Consider the following 19,321-nt stretch of genomic DNA (forward strand, 5'->3'; position numbering starts at 1 on the left):
GTATATTTTTGCTGGGTTTTTTTTGGAATTAATAAAATACACAAAATCTCTGGTTTATCTTGTAGAAAGTTTAGCAAGTTCTTAGGATTAAATGGCTTTCCTCTTCTGCGAAGGGTCTGATGTAAACCCTTGTACCAAGGCTTAAAGTCTTAAGGCTGTTAGAAGTTTCCATCAGTCAGTCTGTATGTCAGTGGATAAAGTCACTTATGATCTAACCTATTTATTGCTCTCTGGAAAAATGCATCAAACTACAGAAGTATTTTTTTTAATGATGAAGGAGGGCTGGGGAAATAAAGGCTTGTCAAATGATAAAATGTGTTTTCTAACTGGCAACATTTTGGAGCAACATATTACCACAGTGCTTTTTAAGTAATTTTAAGTTTTGTATTTGATGAAGTGCTGGAAAAAAAGAGATCAGTTGTCTTTGGTAATTTATCTTTAGTTACTTCCAGGAACTGAAATTATCTCTCATTTCCATGGTTAGAAAAGTTTGTGTTCCATGTATAGTCCTCTTGAAGTAGTTGATTTTGAACATTCAGTAACAGAAAAATTAAGCGAAATTATATAAAATTTGCTTTACTTTTCCCCACTTTGTTCTCTTTTAGTAAATTTGATGTACATTTAAAATACTTGAAATATCTGCATTTCATGGATACCATATATTATGTGTGCACTCTGTAACAATTATTTGACACTGCATGCTGAACTGTGTACAATGCTCAGGGAAATGTTAGCAAAGGGGCAGACAAGGGTAGAATGCAGATAAAATACCACATCTGGCCTTGGCCTTGGCCCTCCAGGGGTTTATGTAGTATATTTGAAAACATATGAGTGTAGACCTTAATAAGCTTGGTTGAAGGCATGCAAGTATACATACGCTTTGCGTGCTGGTGAATTTTTAATGGGCTGCTCTATACTTCATGTCAAGAAGTTCACCAAAGGAATTTGCTAATGATTTAACAATGTTGTTGAAATTACTGGGTTACTTTTCAGTCTGGTTAGACTGGTAAACTTTCTATGAAGCATTTTAATCACCATTATCATATTCAGTTCCAGTAATGGGGTTCCCAAAAGATTGGTCAGCTTCTCTTTTGTTATTCTGTTTTTACTATTGCTTCCAAAGTTATAGTACATTTATCAGATTTTCTCACAAGCCAATTATGACTATAAAAAATTAGTTAACTAATATGTATCTAAGGAGAATTTTGATATTTTCCTTCAGTTTAAACATCTGTGTCTCAGAACTGATTTAGTCTGTGTCTGAATGGCCAGGCAGATAAATGCTAATATTATTCATATTTCCAAAAGTTATAACTAAGTTTTTGACTTGAAAATATATTGAAATAAAGTCTGATCGTGGGCTTTAGAATAATACAAGTGTAATAATACAAGTTTTTGTATATGAGCAAAGGTAACAACAGAAAAATGACAGACTTGGCTTTTCAAGTGAAATGTATTGATTTGAAGAAATTCCATCCCTTTTGACAAATACAAAACATAAATATGGTGGGTTTTGCAAGTCTAAAATTTTCTTAAGCCAAATCCCAAGAATAATTCAATTACTGTTTCAGTCTGGAACTTTAGGAAGGTCATCAACTCTGATCGGGCCACTTGGATATTATAAAAGTGGCCAGCACTTCTCAGGAGAGAGGCTCTTTCATATGTAGCATCTGGCTCAACATTTGCTTCATTATATTAGCATTTTCTTTCTTTTAAACCTGGTATTAATTTCCTGCTGCTACTTTCTATCTCAGTTTAGATGATTTTTGGACTTGGGATATTGTATCTGCCTTCTTCCTTCCCTCCTCTCAAACCTCCAACCCAGATGTTGAAAAACATTTTATTTGAATATAGAAAAGCTCATTTACTTTTTCTCTAAAAGGAGCTTTGGTAAAAATGTGAAGTACAAGGAAAAAAAGAAAAGAAAACCTTATTCAAATTTATCAAAAAGTTTTAGATATTAGATAAGTATAGAAATCACCCTAAAGCTTAAAAAAATTAAGCACTAAATGTTAGCCCAGATTCTAAACAATAGAATAACTTACTATCCTATCATAGTAGGTGAGAGACATTTCCTCATTTAGTTTTTAAACAATGCTTTGACAATAGATCTTGCCATAAATGCCAGTCATTTCAGTCTTATGACTTGACTTGATGGTCCAGGGGGTCAGGAGTGCATCTCATCTCATCATGTTTGTAGTCCAAGAAAACAAGCCAGTAAAAGTAAAAGTTAGCTAGTAAAAGTAAAAGTTAGCTTGGTTAATTTTTTGTAGCTGATACTGTTAGTAGAATGTAGAGTTTATTGTTTCAGGGAGGAGGGCAAAATCATGGTAGATGGAAACATATTAAACTCCCATAGCACAAAAACAAGCAAAACCAAACATTAGTCAATCACATAAGAAAATATCTTCATGAAATCGCCCTGAGCAGGGATGACTTTGCTTTGCTTTGGAAGAGGATGGACTGCCTTGTTTATGGTAATATAACCTTGTTAACTTTCTTGAAACTTTTACCCTAATATTTTCCCAGTACTTTTATCTTAGTCAGTAATATTTATATTGAACATTTTTTGGGGGTAGAGTAATTACTCAAGGCTTAAAATATATTTGGGTTTATGCTAAACTCTATAAAATATGTGGGAGGACATTGGATCTTTACTAACATCAAAACCTGAATACCTTATGACTGAGGAGATTGTTCCTAAGATTTTATTCTAATAAACTCACCAACAAATATTTTACAGACCAAACTAGAACTTCATCTGTTTATTGTTATTTACCATAAAATTGGCTTTTGGTTAAAACATCTGAGTTATTACAAAGAATATTACAAAAGAAAAACTTTAAATTATGTGAATGATTGTCAAAAAATATTCTTGTGTGCTTTGGCTGTCTGCAGGAAGAGAGATACCTTGGCTTCAAAATTTCATTAATCATTTTCCTCAATAAAATTTTGTTATTATAATGCCAAATAGAAGCAACAAGTGTTTTAAAGTTTCCTACCTAAATGCCATTGATAGAATTTTAATAATCATAACCTTCCAATGATGAAGTGTCCTATAGATAGTTTCCTTTTTTCCTCTAAAATAACAAGAATTAGTAGAGAATTAGGGTCTGACTACACATCTTACTACATGTATAACTTTGGTGTGGAAAGTACCTGATTTCCAGCCCCAATTCTCTTGATTTTGAAAAGGGAACTAATAATAATACGTCATATTTGTCACCTGCTTATTCTGCTTTAAGTCCTTGATTGACTTTTCACAACAACACCATGAGTATGTTATTTCCATTTTATAGTTGAGGAAACTAAGACAAGAAAAGGGAAGTAGTTTTTCACACAATTAATAAATGGCAGAGCCAGGATTTGAACCCAGGAAATACTACTTCAGTACATGTATTTTTCATCATTTAACCCTTTTGCATTAGAGTTATTCTGAGCATGTATTAAGGAATAGGATAGATGTTCCCATAAGTAATAGATGCTTCATATTTATATATAAGTTCAGAAAAATCTTATCTGCTTTCATAATTTTCTTTAGCTTTTTAGGCTTATATTAAAAATAATGACATATGATATTAATCCTGGTGAATTTTAAAGATGTGTAACAATTGAGATCCTTCCCAGTTAAGCTGAATTTCAAATTTATTTTCATTAAGCATAATTTATTTTAAGCTTTCAGATTCTGGACCTACATTAATATGTATAGGAATAGTCAACAGAAAAAAAAGGAATGTTGAAAAGGAAAAGAAAATATGAATTTATGAACTTAGTCGTGAATTGCATATAAGGATATTAACACTTAACTGATGCCAGTCGTCCTTGGGTTCACATAAAACCAGGTGGATGTCAACAGTAGGCATGCATGGTTGTCAATTAAGTGTCAGATATTAAGATGTTGATTTAATAGCTTTTTATTGAGCACCATATAGAAATACAATTTTTGAAGTCTCTGACATGGATACTTCATAATATATTGCATTTTTATAAGGGAATAACACTACATTCCACCTTAAATTATTGAACTTCTTCTAATACAAAATTATATTGGGAAGAAATTGCTTAGTACACATGGATAAGATTGATGAATACAGAAATTCTTATTAGTGTGTTCTGTCATTTTTAGAACACACACATACACATATGAGTGAGAGAAAATCTGTATCTCAATATGAGATTGAGAAAATAAGACATTGAGAAAATGAAGAAGATAAAAAAGCCTTTAATACTTCCTTTTTTGTGAAAGCCCATTTTCCCACATGGTGATCTTTTAAGAAGGTTAACTAGTGTTACATTCTTCAGACAAGTTAAGTCAAAGAATAATATCCTAATATAAACCATCACCCCAAATGCATTCTGTTTGATCTTGTCTGACTTCTTCTGCTAAAGTGGATATATTTTTTCTGACATTTATGGATGATTACTTATAGTAAGGATAAGAAATTTATTCTAAGCTATGTATTTAGGGGAACACCTTATTGAAATTTTGAAATAGGCAAATTGTTTGCTTCTTTATTTAAAAATAGTGTTATATTTTCGTCCTCTTCTCTGATCGCTTGCCTGCCCTTTCCAGTTCTCAGTGTTCTTGGGATGCATGCAACTCCATTACTACCTGTGGAGGATTTTTTTAAAAATTGTAATAAAATATACATAACATAAAATTTCCCATTTTAACCATTTTTAAGTGTACATATTAGTGGCATTAAGTACTTTTACATTGTTGTGTAACTGTCACCACTATTTCTACAACTTTTTCATCATCCCAAACAGAAACTCCTCCACCCACCCCATTCCCCTTCCCTTAGATCCCAGTAACCTCTATTCTATTATCTGTATCTATGAATTTGCCTGTTCTAAGTATTTCACATAAGTGGAATTATACAATATTTTTCCTTTTATGCCTGGCTTACTTCACTTACCATAGTTTCTTCAAGGTTTATCCATGTTGTAGCATGTATCAGAACTTCATTCCTTTTTAAAGGTGAATAATATTCCATTGTATATATATACCAGGTGAATAATATTTCTATTGTGTGTATGTACCACATTTTGTTTATCCATTCATCTGTGTATGGACACTGGGGTTGCTTCCCCTTTCGGCTGTTATGAATAATGCTGCTATAAACAGTGGTATAAAAGTATCTATTTGAATCCCTGCCTTCATTTCTTTTGGGTATATACCTAGGAGTTGAATTGATAGATCATATGGAAATTCTATGCATAACTTTTTGAAAAATCACCAAACCGTTTTGCACAGGAGGTATAGTATTTTGTATTTCCACCAACAAAGCGCAAGGGTTCCAATTTCTCCACTTCCTCATCAACACTTATTTTCTGTTTGTTTGTTTTTGATACTAGTCATCCTAACGGATGTGAAGTTGTATCTCATTGTGGTTTTGATTTGCATTTCCCTAATGACTAGAGATGTTGCTTGTGAAGGATTTAAGTGTTTTGACCAAACTATAATAAACTTTCCAAGAGCTGCACTGATAATTCACCTGTCACAGCTTGTCAAGTTATTGAAAATCAAAACTTTTTCTTAAAACTTTCATCAGCACAGGAAGGGCTAACTATATGGGAGGCACCAAAAGTGACATAAAAGTATGATTTCTAAGTAAGCAGAGACTGAATTTAAATCCACTCCCTCACTCGCCAGCAGTAAGTTCTCGGGCAAGTTTCTGTAAAATGGAAACAGTTACTGCTTATGGGATATTATGAGGTTTACATGGAACTATGCACCTATATTTGTCCTCTGCAGCATCCCTAACACTTATAACATCACCTGGTATATTGTAGGTACTTAATAAGTATCTGCTAAATGAATGAATGAATAACGCTTTAACGTTACTCAATTAATTATATCTTATTAGATAAGAAGAAGCCTGAGCCCTTCTATTTAAACAAGTTTAAATGGAAGATTTCAGTTTGCTTATTTTTATGATTTTAAGTATATCAAGTGTATGTATAATATACTTATATAGGCACACATATAAATGTATTATCAAAATATATCTCAGATAAATATATAGCTCAGAAAAATTTCAAATTTACAGTGCAATATTAAATTTCAAAACTTTTCACAGGACCAAATACTGACAACTGAAAAAAAAAGAACAATAGAACCTACTTCAGTTCATACTGCTTAAATTTTAAAATGATTTAGGATATTCCTTAAATAACAATTTGATTGTTTTCTAGTAATCTAGGCAGTGTGTATGTTAATAAGATCTACAGGCACCCCCCACTTTTCAAAAGTTTGTTTTATGCCACTTTGCTTTTACGGAAGACCTTCATCAGTACCTGTTTTCCATAATGGAAAGAAATTGGAAGAGGATTTTCACTTTTACGAAAAAAGCAAAAATAGTGTTTGGCCTTTGGTTTGCAATGAGCTGTTAGAGAGGCAGCGGACACCCCTAGCAGTGAGAGTGGTACCACCAACTCCTTCCCCAGGATCTACATTCACCATCTCAGCATCAAGCTGCGATAGCTTTGACCTGTGTCTGTGAGCATCTGTGATTTTTCTCAATTTATTTTGTGTGTCCATTAGCAAGATGTGTTCGAAGGTACTGCTTCTTTGCTTTACTCCATTTTGGCTTATGAAAGGTTGCATGGGGATGTCCTACTTTTGGATATCAGGGGAAACCTGTACTAGAAATGTTTCGGGGGAATATCTAAGTGAATTGATTTGGGTATTGCTATCTCAGTATGCACTATTCATTCTTATAAAGTAAATTGTTTAAATGTCTTCACAACTAATATATAGAGACACGCTAGATCCCTACCTTTTCCCTTGGTTTTTCAGATATTTTTAGTGATTCCTTTGGTATTTGTCTGTTTGATTTTACAGTTCGTGTCATTTTAAAGCCAGAGTAAATGGAGTGTCTTTGTACTGTATCATGAAAACGAGGTAAACTGACCAATATACTACAGATAATTCAACCTTCTTTTATTTGGTAAACATGATGCTATATAGTCATTTACTTTTTAGACAGCTAAAACAATTGGCTCTCATGCATTTATTTTACACGGGCTTAAGAGCACCATCTTTAAAAATTCCTGCTTAAAATTAAAAAAAAAAATCTCTTGATAGATTCTATTATACAAAATTATTAACAGAATAACCCTTCACCTCAAGTTAAGGGAATACTTAATGGCTCCTTTTTACAAAATGCTGATTTCTTCTAAGGGATGATTTCTCCTTGGAAAATTTTTACATTCTGAGATGTGAAATTCTGACAGAGGCTTTCTAGTTTTATATGAATTATACTTGGAAAATTACCACTGTCTGTATGTTCTTTTCTCTCTCTCTCTAGATGACAGCATTTGCCTTATAGACTATCTCCTTTTTTCTTTTTTGGACCACCTTCTTTATGAAGGTCTACACCTGGGGAATAAAAATGCTGACTGGAGATGACCAGACTGACTAATGAATGACTACATGGCTTCTTGTGAAAGTTTTGATTATTATTCTGTGAATCTTTTTTTTTTTTTTTTTTGTGGTACGCGGGCCTCTCACTGTTGTGGCCTCTCCTGTTGTGGGGCACAGGCTCCGGACGCGTAGGCTCAGCGGCCATGGCTCACGGGCCCAGCTGCTCCGCGGCATGTGGGATCTTCCCGGACTGGGGCACGAACCCGTGTCCCCTGCATCGGCAGGTGGACTCTCAACCACTGCGCCACCAGGGAAGCCCTATTCTGTGAATCTTATTTGTGTGTTTTCAACAAAAAAATTGTATTTCACCAAAATCAATTCATGCAAACTTAGGGGAAAACTTTCCAAATGAAATGAATAAATCCCAAATCGGAAGGCTTTACTTTCCCCCACCCCAGTATGTTCACATTGGAGATACTGGAACTCTTCCATTTTAGAATAATATTACTGAGATATTTATCAACCTGGGTGAGGCCCAAAAGCTCATGAAATGTAAAAAAAAAAATCTTAGTCAAAGTAATCTGTGAAAACATATACCTCCTTAATATATGGAAATAGAAATAAAAGCTCCAAATCTGTTGAAGTTTGCACATCTCTGGTGCAGACTGGTGGTAGGAAATGTGATTATAGAGCATAGGATTTAGAAGTTAGCTGAGATATGCCACCATTCAAGGCTGCCTCCACAAATATCCCATCTGTGCAGCTGCATAGAGCCCTGCACTTAGAAGGGTCTTGAACTTGGTTTCATGCTCTACTGTAACTGTCTAGAAATTCTTCATCCTTTTTAAACAAGAGACCTCACATTTTTATTTTGCACTGGGCCTCATAAATTATGTAGCCCTTCCTGCTGCAGTTTTACTAAGGGCAAGTATCTCAAGTTGACAATAACCTACATAATGAATGATAACAGATAATTCCTATTTAGTCAATGAAGTGTGAAGTAGACCAAATGTTATATGATAACTAAAAACTCTAGGTAAAAGAGAAAGCACTCAGGTTTTTAGAATCTTTAAAATCACAATTTTGCAAAATTAGTAGCAAGGTTTTCTAAATTCATGTCAATAGAGGAAAAATAATGATCAATGGAAATAGTGTTCTTTTTTCCTTTAAAGAAAACTAAGTATATTTCAACACATCTGTTTCTGTAGTTCCCATGGAATTCAGAAATCCAATAGCACATGTAAAAGAAGGAAGACAGAAATAACTAAATTTACTTCATTTATGTTCTTTTGGATAAAGCATCTCATAAACTGTTAATATGGCTAAAGAAATGCAGTGAGGATATGGTGCTCCTACAAAAACAAAGACAACAGGCAGTCAGTTTTTAACTATGAGAGGGAGTGAAAAAAAAAAAGGAAGTTGAGACTATTTTTTTCTCCCATAAGCTTCTTAAAGCAAAAAAAAAAAAAAACCAACAAAAACAAAAACATTAATTTATGGCTACTCTGGAAAAAAAAAAATCACATACTCATTGTCATCTTGAAGTAGTACTGTGACCCAGAACATGTATTGACTTATCACTACCTGAATAAAATAGTTGTCTAAACCATTTAAGATATCTAAGGTGGAGGGGACCACTGTTAGTGCTGCCAATTTCAACTTAACGGCTGTGTGAATTCAGCTTACATCATTGACATCTAAATATGTGTTTTTATAGTGGTTGACTTCTGGATGTTGAATAAATAAAGAGCATGTAAGCAACCCAATAACCCCCATCAATCAAGGAAGAGTGCAAATAATGTCCAGCCTCCTGTTTATCCCCATCAGTATATTCCTAGATACCAGGGCATAAGTCAGAATGGTCCTAGAAAGTCACGTAATCCCTAGAGAAGCTTGAAAGCACAAGAACTTAATATAAATGAGAAGAAAAGAAGGAGGAGAGGGAAGGAAGGAAAGGAGGGAAGGTAAGAAAGTAAAAGGAAATTTTCTACGTATACATAAACTATGGACTTATTGGGAGTAAGAGGATTAGATTTACAGTATTCTAGTGTAGAAAGGAATTTTAAAATTTTACTGTTAATTCCTAGAGCTGACTATGGTCTCCTCCAAACTTATAGACTTAGTTAAAAATGAATATAGAGGGAAATTGCACACAAAGGTTGCTGAGTGAGGGGGATATAAGAGTCATGCAGTCCTCCTTTGGTCTTAAACCTAAAGACAAACCACAGTTCTCTGTTTCAGGGATTAGTACACAATATTCTCATTTTATATTGTTGAGTGTCTTTGACTCTATTTTTAAAGGTAAAACTTTTCATTCAGTGAGTCAGTGATAAACCCTGAACTAATACCTAAAATTACAGAGCAAAAACGGTGCTTCTCACATAATAGATACTCATACATGACTTGTTCAGTGAAAAAAATATTATGTCTCAAGGCTTTTAAATACTTTGAAAATACGAAGTGACTATAAAATCAGGAGATTGTAAAAAAGAGAGAAAACAGTATTTTGTGCTAAGTAAACAAGAAAAAGATACTTTCCTAAGAACGTTTTCTGACTACATGTTTGGATGGAGGTAAGAGAGTGGTATGAGTCTCTGTCAGTATTGGAATAACTCAAGGAGATAAACAAAAGTTATCTGAACAAACAAGTTATAATTCTATTCCATGATGACATTTATAGGAACAGTCGTTTTTTCCCCAAGTTCATAGAATATCAAGCAATACACAAACATTGAAATAAATTGAATCTTCTAGATATATGTGAAAGGGAAAGGCATCTTTGTGTAATTAGGCACATATGCATCACACATAGTTTCTTTCTGAGCTATAACCCTGTCTCCTTTTTCCCAGTTGGGAAGATACATCTGTTTCTTCTCCCTCACTTGATATGATCCAGTAAAATCCAAGCTTTGGCGCTGCTTGCCTGGAACATCAATGATTACTTGATTTCTCAGCACATAAATCTCACTCCAATCCTTGTTGGGCAGATATTAGTAATGAGGTAACTTAGCCTATGGCATCTCCTGCCCTTTGCTTCTCTCCACCAGGAGACTCTTTGTAACCTGCCACTCCAGCACTGTCAAGACTGATGTCAATTGTTTTCCCAGATCAGCATGGTGGAGAAATATACACTGCTTAAAGAAAAACAGAAGAGCCTGTGGTGGTTTATAGTATTTCCGAATATCTATGCACTGCCAATATGGCATTCCAAAACATGATGCCCAAAAATCTCAAGTGGAACCTGGAAGCCCAGTCTCTGCCATTAGTACCTGCATGGACTCCTCCCCCAACACACCCATTTTTTTTCTTTACTTGCCATGTCTTCCTTTTTCAAAAAGTTTTACAAACTAATAACTCTCTTCAACAGACTAGAACACATGCATAGATATATTTTTAAAATACTGCCTTAGTGTTGGAACATGCACCAGCTTTGCCAAAAGGCATGAGCACCAGTTAGCTGAGGATGAATTCTTCTGTTGTAAGGTAATTGTCTTTTTGTTGGTGCAGTGGGAGTGAAGATGCTTTTGTTTGTGTTGCTGAATTGACTAAAAAGGATTGAATTAACAGGTTACCTGTATACATTAAAAAAACCGTGCCTATGTAGCAGTGCTATTGAGCATATGTATTTAATTGCATTTTACATATTGTGTTTTAGATTCCCAGCACAGCCATGTATATGACACTGAAGCAGTTCCACAGGACTTCACACTTAGCGGGGCCTTGCATTTGCCGTTGCTGCCTTGAAATTCTTTTTTTTTAATTTTTAATAAAATTTGGTAGAGGAACCCAGGATTTTCATTCTGCCTGGGACCCACAAATTATATGACTGGTCTTGACTCCCAATAAAAATTTCTTTCAGATTCTAGGTGTCTAGGTACATTGCTGCTGGTAGGGAGAGTGGGTTCATTGTCCATGAGAACATACCTGAGACTCAATAAATTGTTGGTTTAGACAGAGCCTGATTTTGGAAGAAGGATGTAGGTGTCCAATGATTGTGAAAGATTGTTCATAAAGAAAATCATATATATTTTTCCATTGACTTTCACTGTAAAAACAAAGATCTCTTCTTATGGACAATTCTGTCAGTGGACAAGTTGAAATACTTTGGTAAGGAAGAGTTTAAATTAAGGAGCTTGCTTTGTTCTTCATTGGCGCTCTAGGATCTGCCTGTAGTTTTTCTTACGTACTTCAGTTTGAAAAAATAAAGCAATTTATTCTGTCTCCATAAAAAATTAAAATGTAGCATAGGTTTGAAGCCCCAGCTGCCATGCCTTCTGGCAATTTAAGATTAGACTAAATTTTTTTTTTTTTAAGCATGAGCACTGAAATTTTATTTAACTTAATCTCATAGCATCATATAAAACACACAGTTTCCAGTTGAGGTATTCTCTTACCTATGTTTTTGCAATGAATTTTTATGCAGTAGTTGTGAAATTTAGAACTTTCTTTCCTGCACTACCTGAAAACATTACCTCTTCTGAATATTGGAGGATCTTGTTACTGCCTATCCATTTGTCATGACTTTGTGTTGGATGGTGGTAGCAGGGGCTGGCCAAGAGATGGCCAGGATAAGAACCCAAACACACCTGGTGAGATTGCAGGGATTTGCATATGGGAGTAGAAAAATGTCAATTGTTTTCACGTTGTCACTACTGGTCTAGCAATTTTTAACTAGTCATCTAAAAATTAAAAATGATCAACATGAGAAAGGAAGAGGTGAGGTGCAAGTACCATTGGCAAAATAATCAGTTTTAGTCAGAGACTCAGAATGTCTATTAAAGAAATTCCAAAATAGGTAGCCAGCATCGAGGAGAACCAATAGCAGTGTTTTAGGACCAACTCATGGAAAGGCTGGATTATGGTCAAGAAATTCTGTTCCAGTAGAGGTTGAGATAATCAGGAGTAAATTCCACTACTATAAGAGGTGGAGAAATGGGAATCAATTATTGAGGAAAGAACAAAGGATCTAGTTTATAGGGTGCTGTAGCCCCCAGATAGACTGTCTCAAAACTGAAATAGGATATTACTAATGTAGGGATTATAAAAAAGTAAAATTTGCCATATCAATACATTTGTGATGTGTTGCTGTTGCTTGTAAAACTTCTCTGGAAGCCTCTTGAGCACATGTGGAAGCTGGGGGGTGTCAGCTGGAGCCACAGACATTTTTCATCTAGTTCCTATGGACTATCCATTTACTCTTTGATAAAATGTAGTACTATTAAAAAAAATAGATGGTAGACTATTCAAGGAAGTAAGAGAATATGTTTACATAATTATAATGATGGCTTCCTCCTTCCATTCAGTGAATACTTTTGGGGGAAGTTATGTTTACTTTTATAGTTGTCCTGTGAGTAATGATTATAAAGTCTTTTAGAACAACAGAGATCATATTTAAACCCTGATCATGGGCACAGTGATAGATTTAATCTCTGACTACAATAAAGCCAGGCATTTTGACATTTTATTGTGGTAACAGGAATGTTTGGCTTTATTTTCTGCAGACTGGCATGGTGCCATTGCTTTATATCCCCCTGAAATAACACTTTTAATACCCCTGCCTCCTTCCAGTGCTCTTGCACTGATTCAAGGCTGAGAAGCAGTGGCCCAGTGCCAGCTCTAATTAACCAGTAAGACACTCCAGGCAGTATATTTCTAGGGATTATTGCATGCCTGCCTTAAGTGCACCACTACTCAAGGAGGGCAATCATCCTTTAGAAAATGCATTCTCTGAAGTGACTTATTACCATTTGGAAGGGAACTTTTATAAGCTAGAAAGAAGAAAGAGAGGAGAAGAAGTATTTCCCATGCACTGGATGGCATTCTCTGTGTGTGTGGCTTTCTTATTCCTTTGAAAGGGGGAAGGGCTATTCACCTGAGAACATTATAGTCAGCCATGAGACATTCTATCTAGATCCGATCCAGCCAACGGACACATGCTTGCCCAATTGTCTTCTCACTGGAGGTCAGTACACACAATGGATATGATTTTTAATCATAGATATTTTTGCCTGTTAGATGAAAGTTTCCTCACCAAACAATTTTTAAAATAACATTACTTCCTCTCTTGCTTTGAGTTTAAAAAGACAAGAGATACAAAATGAATTTTGATGAATTGAAGACAGTCAAATGCTTTAGTTTTCTTATGTATGAGAGGCATGTGGTACAGAGTACCGGTTATGAAGCAAAACTCTCAAGCCAGACTGCTGGGTTTGAATGCCAGCCTTGACACACTTTAGCTATATGACCCTGAGAAAGTTACTGTAATTCTCTATTCCTCATTTTTCTCATCTGTAAAATGTGTATAATAAGCATACCTACCATATAGGGTTGTTTTACAAATAAAATGGGTTGACATATGTAAAGCAATTAAATAGTATCTGGCACGTAGCAAGGCAAAACGGTATCTCCTGACTTTTTGAAAATATTTATTACATTAAAATTTTTTTTAACATCTTTATTGTAGTATAATTGCTTTACAATGGTGTATTAGTTTCTGCTGTATAACAAAGTGAATCAGCTATATGTATACATATATCCCCATAACCCCTCCCTCTTGCGCCTCCCTCCCACCCTCCCTATCCCACCCCTCTAGGTGGTCACACAGCACTGAGCTGATCTCCCTGTGCTATGCAGCTGCTTCCCACTAGCTATCTGTTTTACATTTGGTAGTGTATATATGTCAGTGCCACTCTCTCACTTCATCCCAGTTTACCCTTCCCCCTCCCTGCGTCCTCAAGTCCATTCTCTACATCTGCGCCTTTATTCCTTTCCTGCCCCTAGGTTCATCAGAACCATTTTTTTTAGATTCCATATATATATATGTGTTAGCATACAGTATTTGTTTTTCTCTTTCTGACTTACTTCACTCTGTATGACAGAATCTAGGTCCATCCACCTCACTACAAATAACTCAATTTTGTTTCTCTTTATGGCTGAATAATATTCCATTGTATATGTGTGCCAAATCTTCTTTATTAATTCATCTGTCGATGGACACTTAGGTTGGTTCCATGTCCTGGCTATTGTAACTAGTGTTGCAATGAACACTGTGGTACATGACTCTTTTTGAATTATGGTTTTCTCAGGGTATATGTCCAGTAGTGGGATTGCTGGGGCATATGATAGTTCTATTTTTAGTTTTTTAAGGAGCTCCATACTGTTCTCCATAGTGGCTTCATCAATTTACATTCCCACCGACAGGGCAAGAGGGTTCCCTTTGCTCCACACCCTCTCCAGCATTTATTGTTTGTAGGTTTTTTTTTTTTTTTTTTTTTTTTTTTTGCGGTATGTGGGCCTCTCACTGCTGTGGCCTCTCCTGTTGTGGAGCACAGGCTCTGGACACGCAGGCTCAGCGGCCACGGCTCACGGTCCCAGCTGCCCCGTGGCATGTGGGATCTTCCCGGACCGTGGCACGAACCCGTGTCCCCTGCATCGGCAGGTGGACTCTCAACCACTGCGCCACCAGGGAAGCCCTGTTTGTAGATTTTTTGTTGATGGCCATTCTGACCAGCCATCAGAGGTGGACGGTGATACCTCATTGTGGTTTTGATTTGCATTTCTCTAATGACTAGTGATGTTGAGCATCCTTTCATGTGTTTGTTGGCAATCTGTATATCTTTTTTGGAGAAATGTCTATTTAGGTCTTCTGCCCATTTTTGGATTGGGATGTTTGTCTTTTGATATTGAGCTGCATGAGCTGCTTGTAAATTTTAGAGATTAATCCTTTGTCACTTGCTTCATTATTGAGCTGCATGAGCTGCTTGTAGATTTTAGAGATTAATCCTTTGTCATTTGCTTCGTTTGCAAATATTTTCTCCCATTATGAGGGTTGCCTTTTCATCTTGTTTATGTTTTCCTTTGCTGCACAAAAGCTTTTAAGTTTCATTAGGTCCCATCTGTTTGTTTTTATTTCCATTCTCTAGGAGGTGGGTCAAAAAGGATCTTGCTGTGATTTATGTCATAGAGTGTTCTGCCTATGTTTTCCTCTAAGAGTTTATAGTGTCTGGCCTTACATTTAGGTCTTTAATCCATTTTGAGCTTATTTTTGTGTATGGTGTTAGGGAGTGTTCTAATTTCATTCTTTTACATGTAACTATCCCGTTTTCCCAGCACCACTTACTGAAGAGGCTGTCTTTTCTTCATTGTATATTCTTGCCTCCTTTATCAAAGATAAGGTGACCATATGTGCATGGGTTTATCTCTGGGCTTTCTATCCTGTTCCATTGATCTATATTTCTGTTTTTGTGCCAGTACCATACTGCCTTGATTACTGTAGCTTTGTAGTATAGTCTGAAGTCAGGGAGCCTCATTCCTCCAGCTCTGTTTTCTTTCTCAAGATTGCTTTGGCTATTCAGGGTCTTTTGTGTTTCCATACAAATTGTGAAATTTTTTGTTCTGGTTCTGTGAAAAATGCCATTGGTAGTTTGATAGGGATTGCATTGAATCTGTAGATTGCTTTGGGTAGTATAGTCATTTTCACAATATTGATTCTTCCAATCCAAGAACATGGTATATCTCTCCATCTGTTGGTATCATCTCTAATTTCTTTCATCAGTGTCTTATAGTTTTCTGCCTACAGGTCTTTTGTCTCCCTAAGTAGGTTTATTCCTAGGTATTAGAGTCTCTCAGATTGACTGCTTGACTGCAGCCTCAGGAGAGATGCTGAACCCATTAAGCTAAGCAGTACCCACATTCCTCATTACAGAGACTGAGGTGATAAACATTTCTTGTTTTTATCCACTAAGTTTTGAGGTAATTTGTTATGCAGCAGTAGATAACTAATACAGTCAATAAGCTAACAAATGTGGAAGGTACTGGACAAGCACAAAATGTTTGTAAAATTGAGGCATTAATATTGTTAATAGTTGCCTTAAAGTAATATATGCAAAAAGACTAATAAATTTTATTACTTTATTTTTTGCTCCATATGTATTTGTATCATTCATTAACAACAACAACAAAATGTCTCAAGAGCATCTTCTTTGTGCCAGGTACCATTATAGGACTGGTAATACAGCAGCAAAGAGAAACAGACAAATATCCCTGTCCTTTTGAAGCTTACATGTGGGTAAATAAATAAAAGACAGGGAATATTAGATTCTAGTAAGTGCTTACAAAACTTAAGCAAGAAAGCGGATAGGGAGTGCTTTTATACAGGTTAGGTGTGTGTGTGTGTGTGTGTGTGTGTGTGTAGTTTTAAAAAGATTGGCTAGGAAAAGACTCCATGAGAAAGTAATATTTAAGTCAAGATCTAAAAGGGCAGAAGGAGCAAGCCATGAGGACATGAAGGGAAGAATGTTCCAGGCAGAGGCCATAGCAGGTGCTGAGTTCCTGAGGCTGGGGCTTTTCTGGGCCTTTGGGAACATCAGGAGACAAGGTAAAAGGGGTATAGGGAGTCAGTGCAGGTTCCTATAGACCATTTAAAAACATTGGCTTAACTCTGAGTAAGATGGGAAATCACAGAAGGTTCTGAGTGGATGTTAGCGTGATCTGATTATGGTTTTGCAGGATTTTTGGCTGCTGATGGAGAATAGGCTTGAGATGGGGAGAGACAAGAGTGGTAGCCAGGAGGCCAGTTATTGACACTAGTTTGAGTGAATTAATAAAATGTGTTTTACCTTTGTGGTAATTGGGAAAAGATGATCTAAAATTTTCTTTCATTTATAAATATATTGTATTAACTTGGCTAAATTCTCATGAGAAAGACAATGTATTTAAGTATTAAGACAGAAATAAGAAATGTTTTTTTACTCATGCCACTTGATAATACCTAGCCTTAGGAATAATATTATGAATGTGCATGTTAACTAACTCCTAAATGGTTCAGCTACATATATATGTGTGTGTATATAGGTGTGTATATATATCATATATGGAAACACATGTATAGTTGCAAAGAGTAATATATATGAATGTATGTATGCAGACATACACATGTGCACACATGGGATGAGAGACAGCATGCAAATATGATAAAATGTTAGCAACTATTAAATCCAGGTAAAGATGTATGGATGCTGATTTACCACTCTTGCAACTTTTCTGTAGGTCTTAAAACTTTCAGAATAAAATGTTAGAGGAAAATGCATCAGAATTTCACATTTGTTTAAAACTGATATTTTTGCTAAATATATAAATATACCATGATAAAAATTAGAAAGAAAATGGGATTATGACCTTGAGTCCTTCACTTGGGTGTTTATATACTAATTAGACTAATCTAAACACTATACAGTTAAATCAAATTATGAATGCTGGGAGCTCTGGCCATCTTCTACCTGATTATTTTGTAACTTTACACTTACTTTGTAACTTTATACATACTTGCAAGAAACCTCATTTACTTGCTAAAATAATTAAATACTTCATAAAATTTGCTAAGGGGGAGTGGGTAGATTTAACAGTGTGGTGTTGCAAATAAATGACTCACTTGTCCAATATGCGCACGGCTTAGAGAAATGATTCCATATGCAAATCTTAGGCAAGATATATTTATTGTCTCAGAAACACATAGCCAACTGAACAATCAATGTGGACAGTAATTCTTTAGTGGTTTGATGCATGAAAATTGTTATTGGTCTGCTGCCACTAGTTCTACCATGATCCTATTTATTCTTATTTTTGTCTATCAAATATAGTGTGGAAGCATTTAAAAAATGTTTATTTCAGTTTTATTGAAAAAAATGAAAGTAAATGGAATAAATAAAATGTAAAGGGACAAAACAAAAAATATTTATTTTAGGTCACAAAAAATGCAGAACTTTTTATCACAAAATAAATTGAAGCAACATACTGTTTTGCTGTGATAAAATGAAAGTTGTAGTAAGAGCACTCCTTTATTATCTTAAAATATTTTATTTCTCTATCAGTACCACTAAAAACATATTATTACGTTCTCCTGTCATAAGATTAAAAAAAAATTATTTATTTGGACGCACCGGGTCTTACTTGCGGCATGCGTGCGGGATCTAGTTTCTTGACCACGGATCGAACAGGGGCCCTCTGCACTGGGAGTGCAGTCTTAGCCACTGGACCACCAAGGAAGTCCCTCCTATAATGAGACTAAGGCCTAGAATATATCTTTTACTTGAACTAATTTATCTTTGTGAAAGCACTTTTCCTTCTAATTTTGCAAATGAACATTTTGTGATAGCTGGCTATCAGGTTTGTCCCCCCCTAACAATATCACTGTTTGAAGGGTCTTTTCCCACATGAGCACTGGTCATCCTCAGGTGCTCACCATTGCCTCAGGTAGCCCATGCAATGTTGAATAGTGTGGAATGGGGAAATCACCAGGGCTTATTAGCCTCATCACCTAATGATTGGATTACCACTATAGCCTCTTTCCTCATTCCTCTCTCCCTAGACTTTTCTCCTTTAATTCAGCCTACACGTGGTTGCTAAATCAATCCTCCTAAAACGTGGCTGTCATCACATTAGTGCCTTGAAACGGCAGGCAGAACGGAGCAGAGGGGGATAAACTGGGAGACAGGAGACCTAGACTGTGATCCTGGCTCGGCCACTGCCAGCTGGGTGACTTTGGATGTGTCCTTCTGCTCTCCATTTCCTTCTAGGCAAAATAAAACTAGCGGAGTCATAAAGTTCCCTATAACTCTAAAATCCCATATACCTGTGATAAAAAATCTGCAACCTTTTCAATGAGTTTATACAAAATCTGACCTGTGTATCCCTGCCTTCTAAAATCCCCTGCATTCCTTCCTCACCTGAGTGACCCACACATTCTCAGCCCTCCTTCCTTACGGTGATCATAAAACTTGTGGGCAGTGATAGTTAATCCTCTGAAATATTACATGTGCCCATTTGGATCGGCTCATCTTTGTGAAGCTTTCCCAGATGTCTTCAGTTTTTACTCTACAGTTCACACCTTTGGAGCTCATACCTTTTTTCCAACTTAGCTCCTTCTTATGGATCATATAAATAATGGTGACAATA

Source organism: Phocoena sinus, chromosome 5 (assembly GCF_008692025.1).
Source record: "Phocoena sinus isolate mPhoSin1 chromosome 5, mPhoSin1.pri, whole genome shotgun sequence".
NCBI classification, from domain to species: Eukaryota; Metazoa; Chordata; class Mammalia; order Artiodactyla; family Phocoenidae; genus Phocoena; species Phocoena sinus.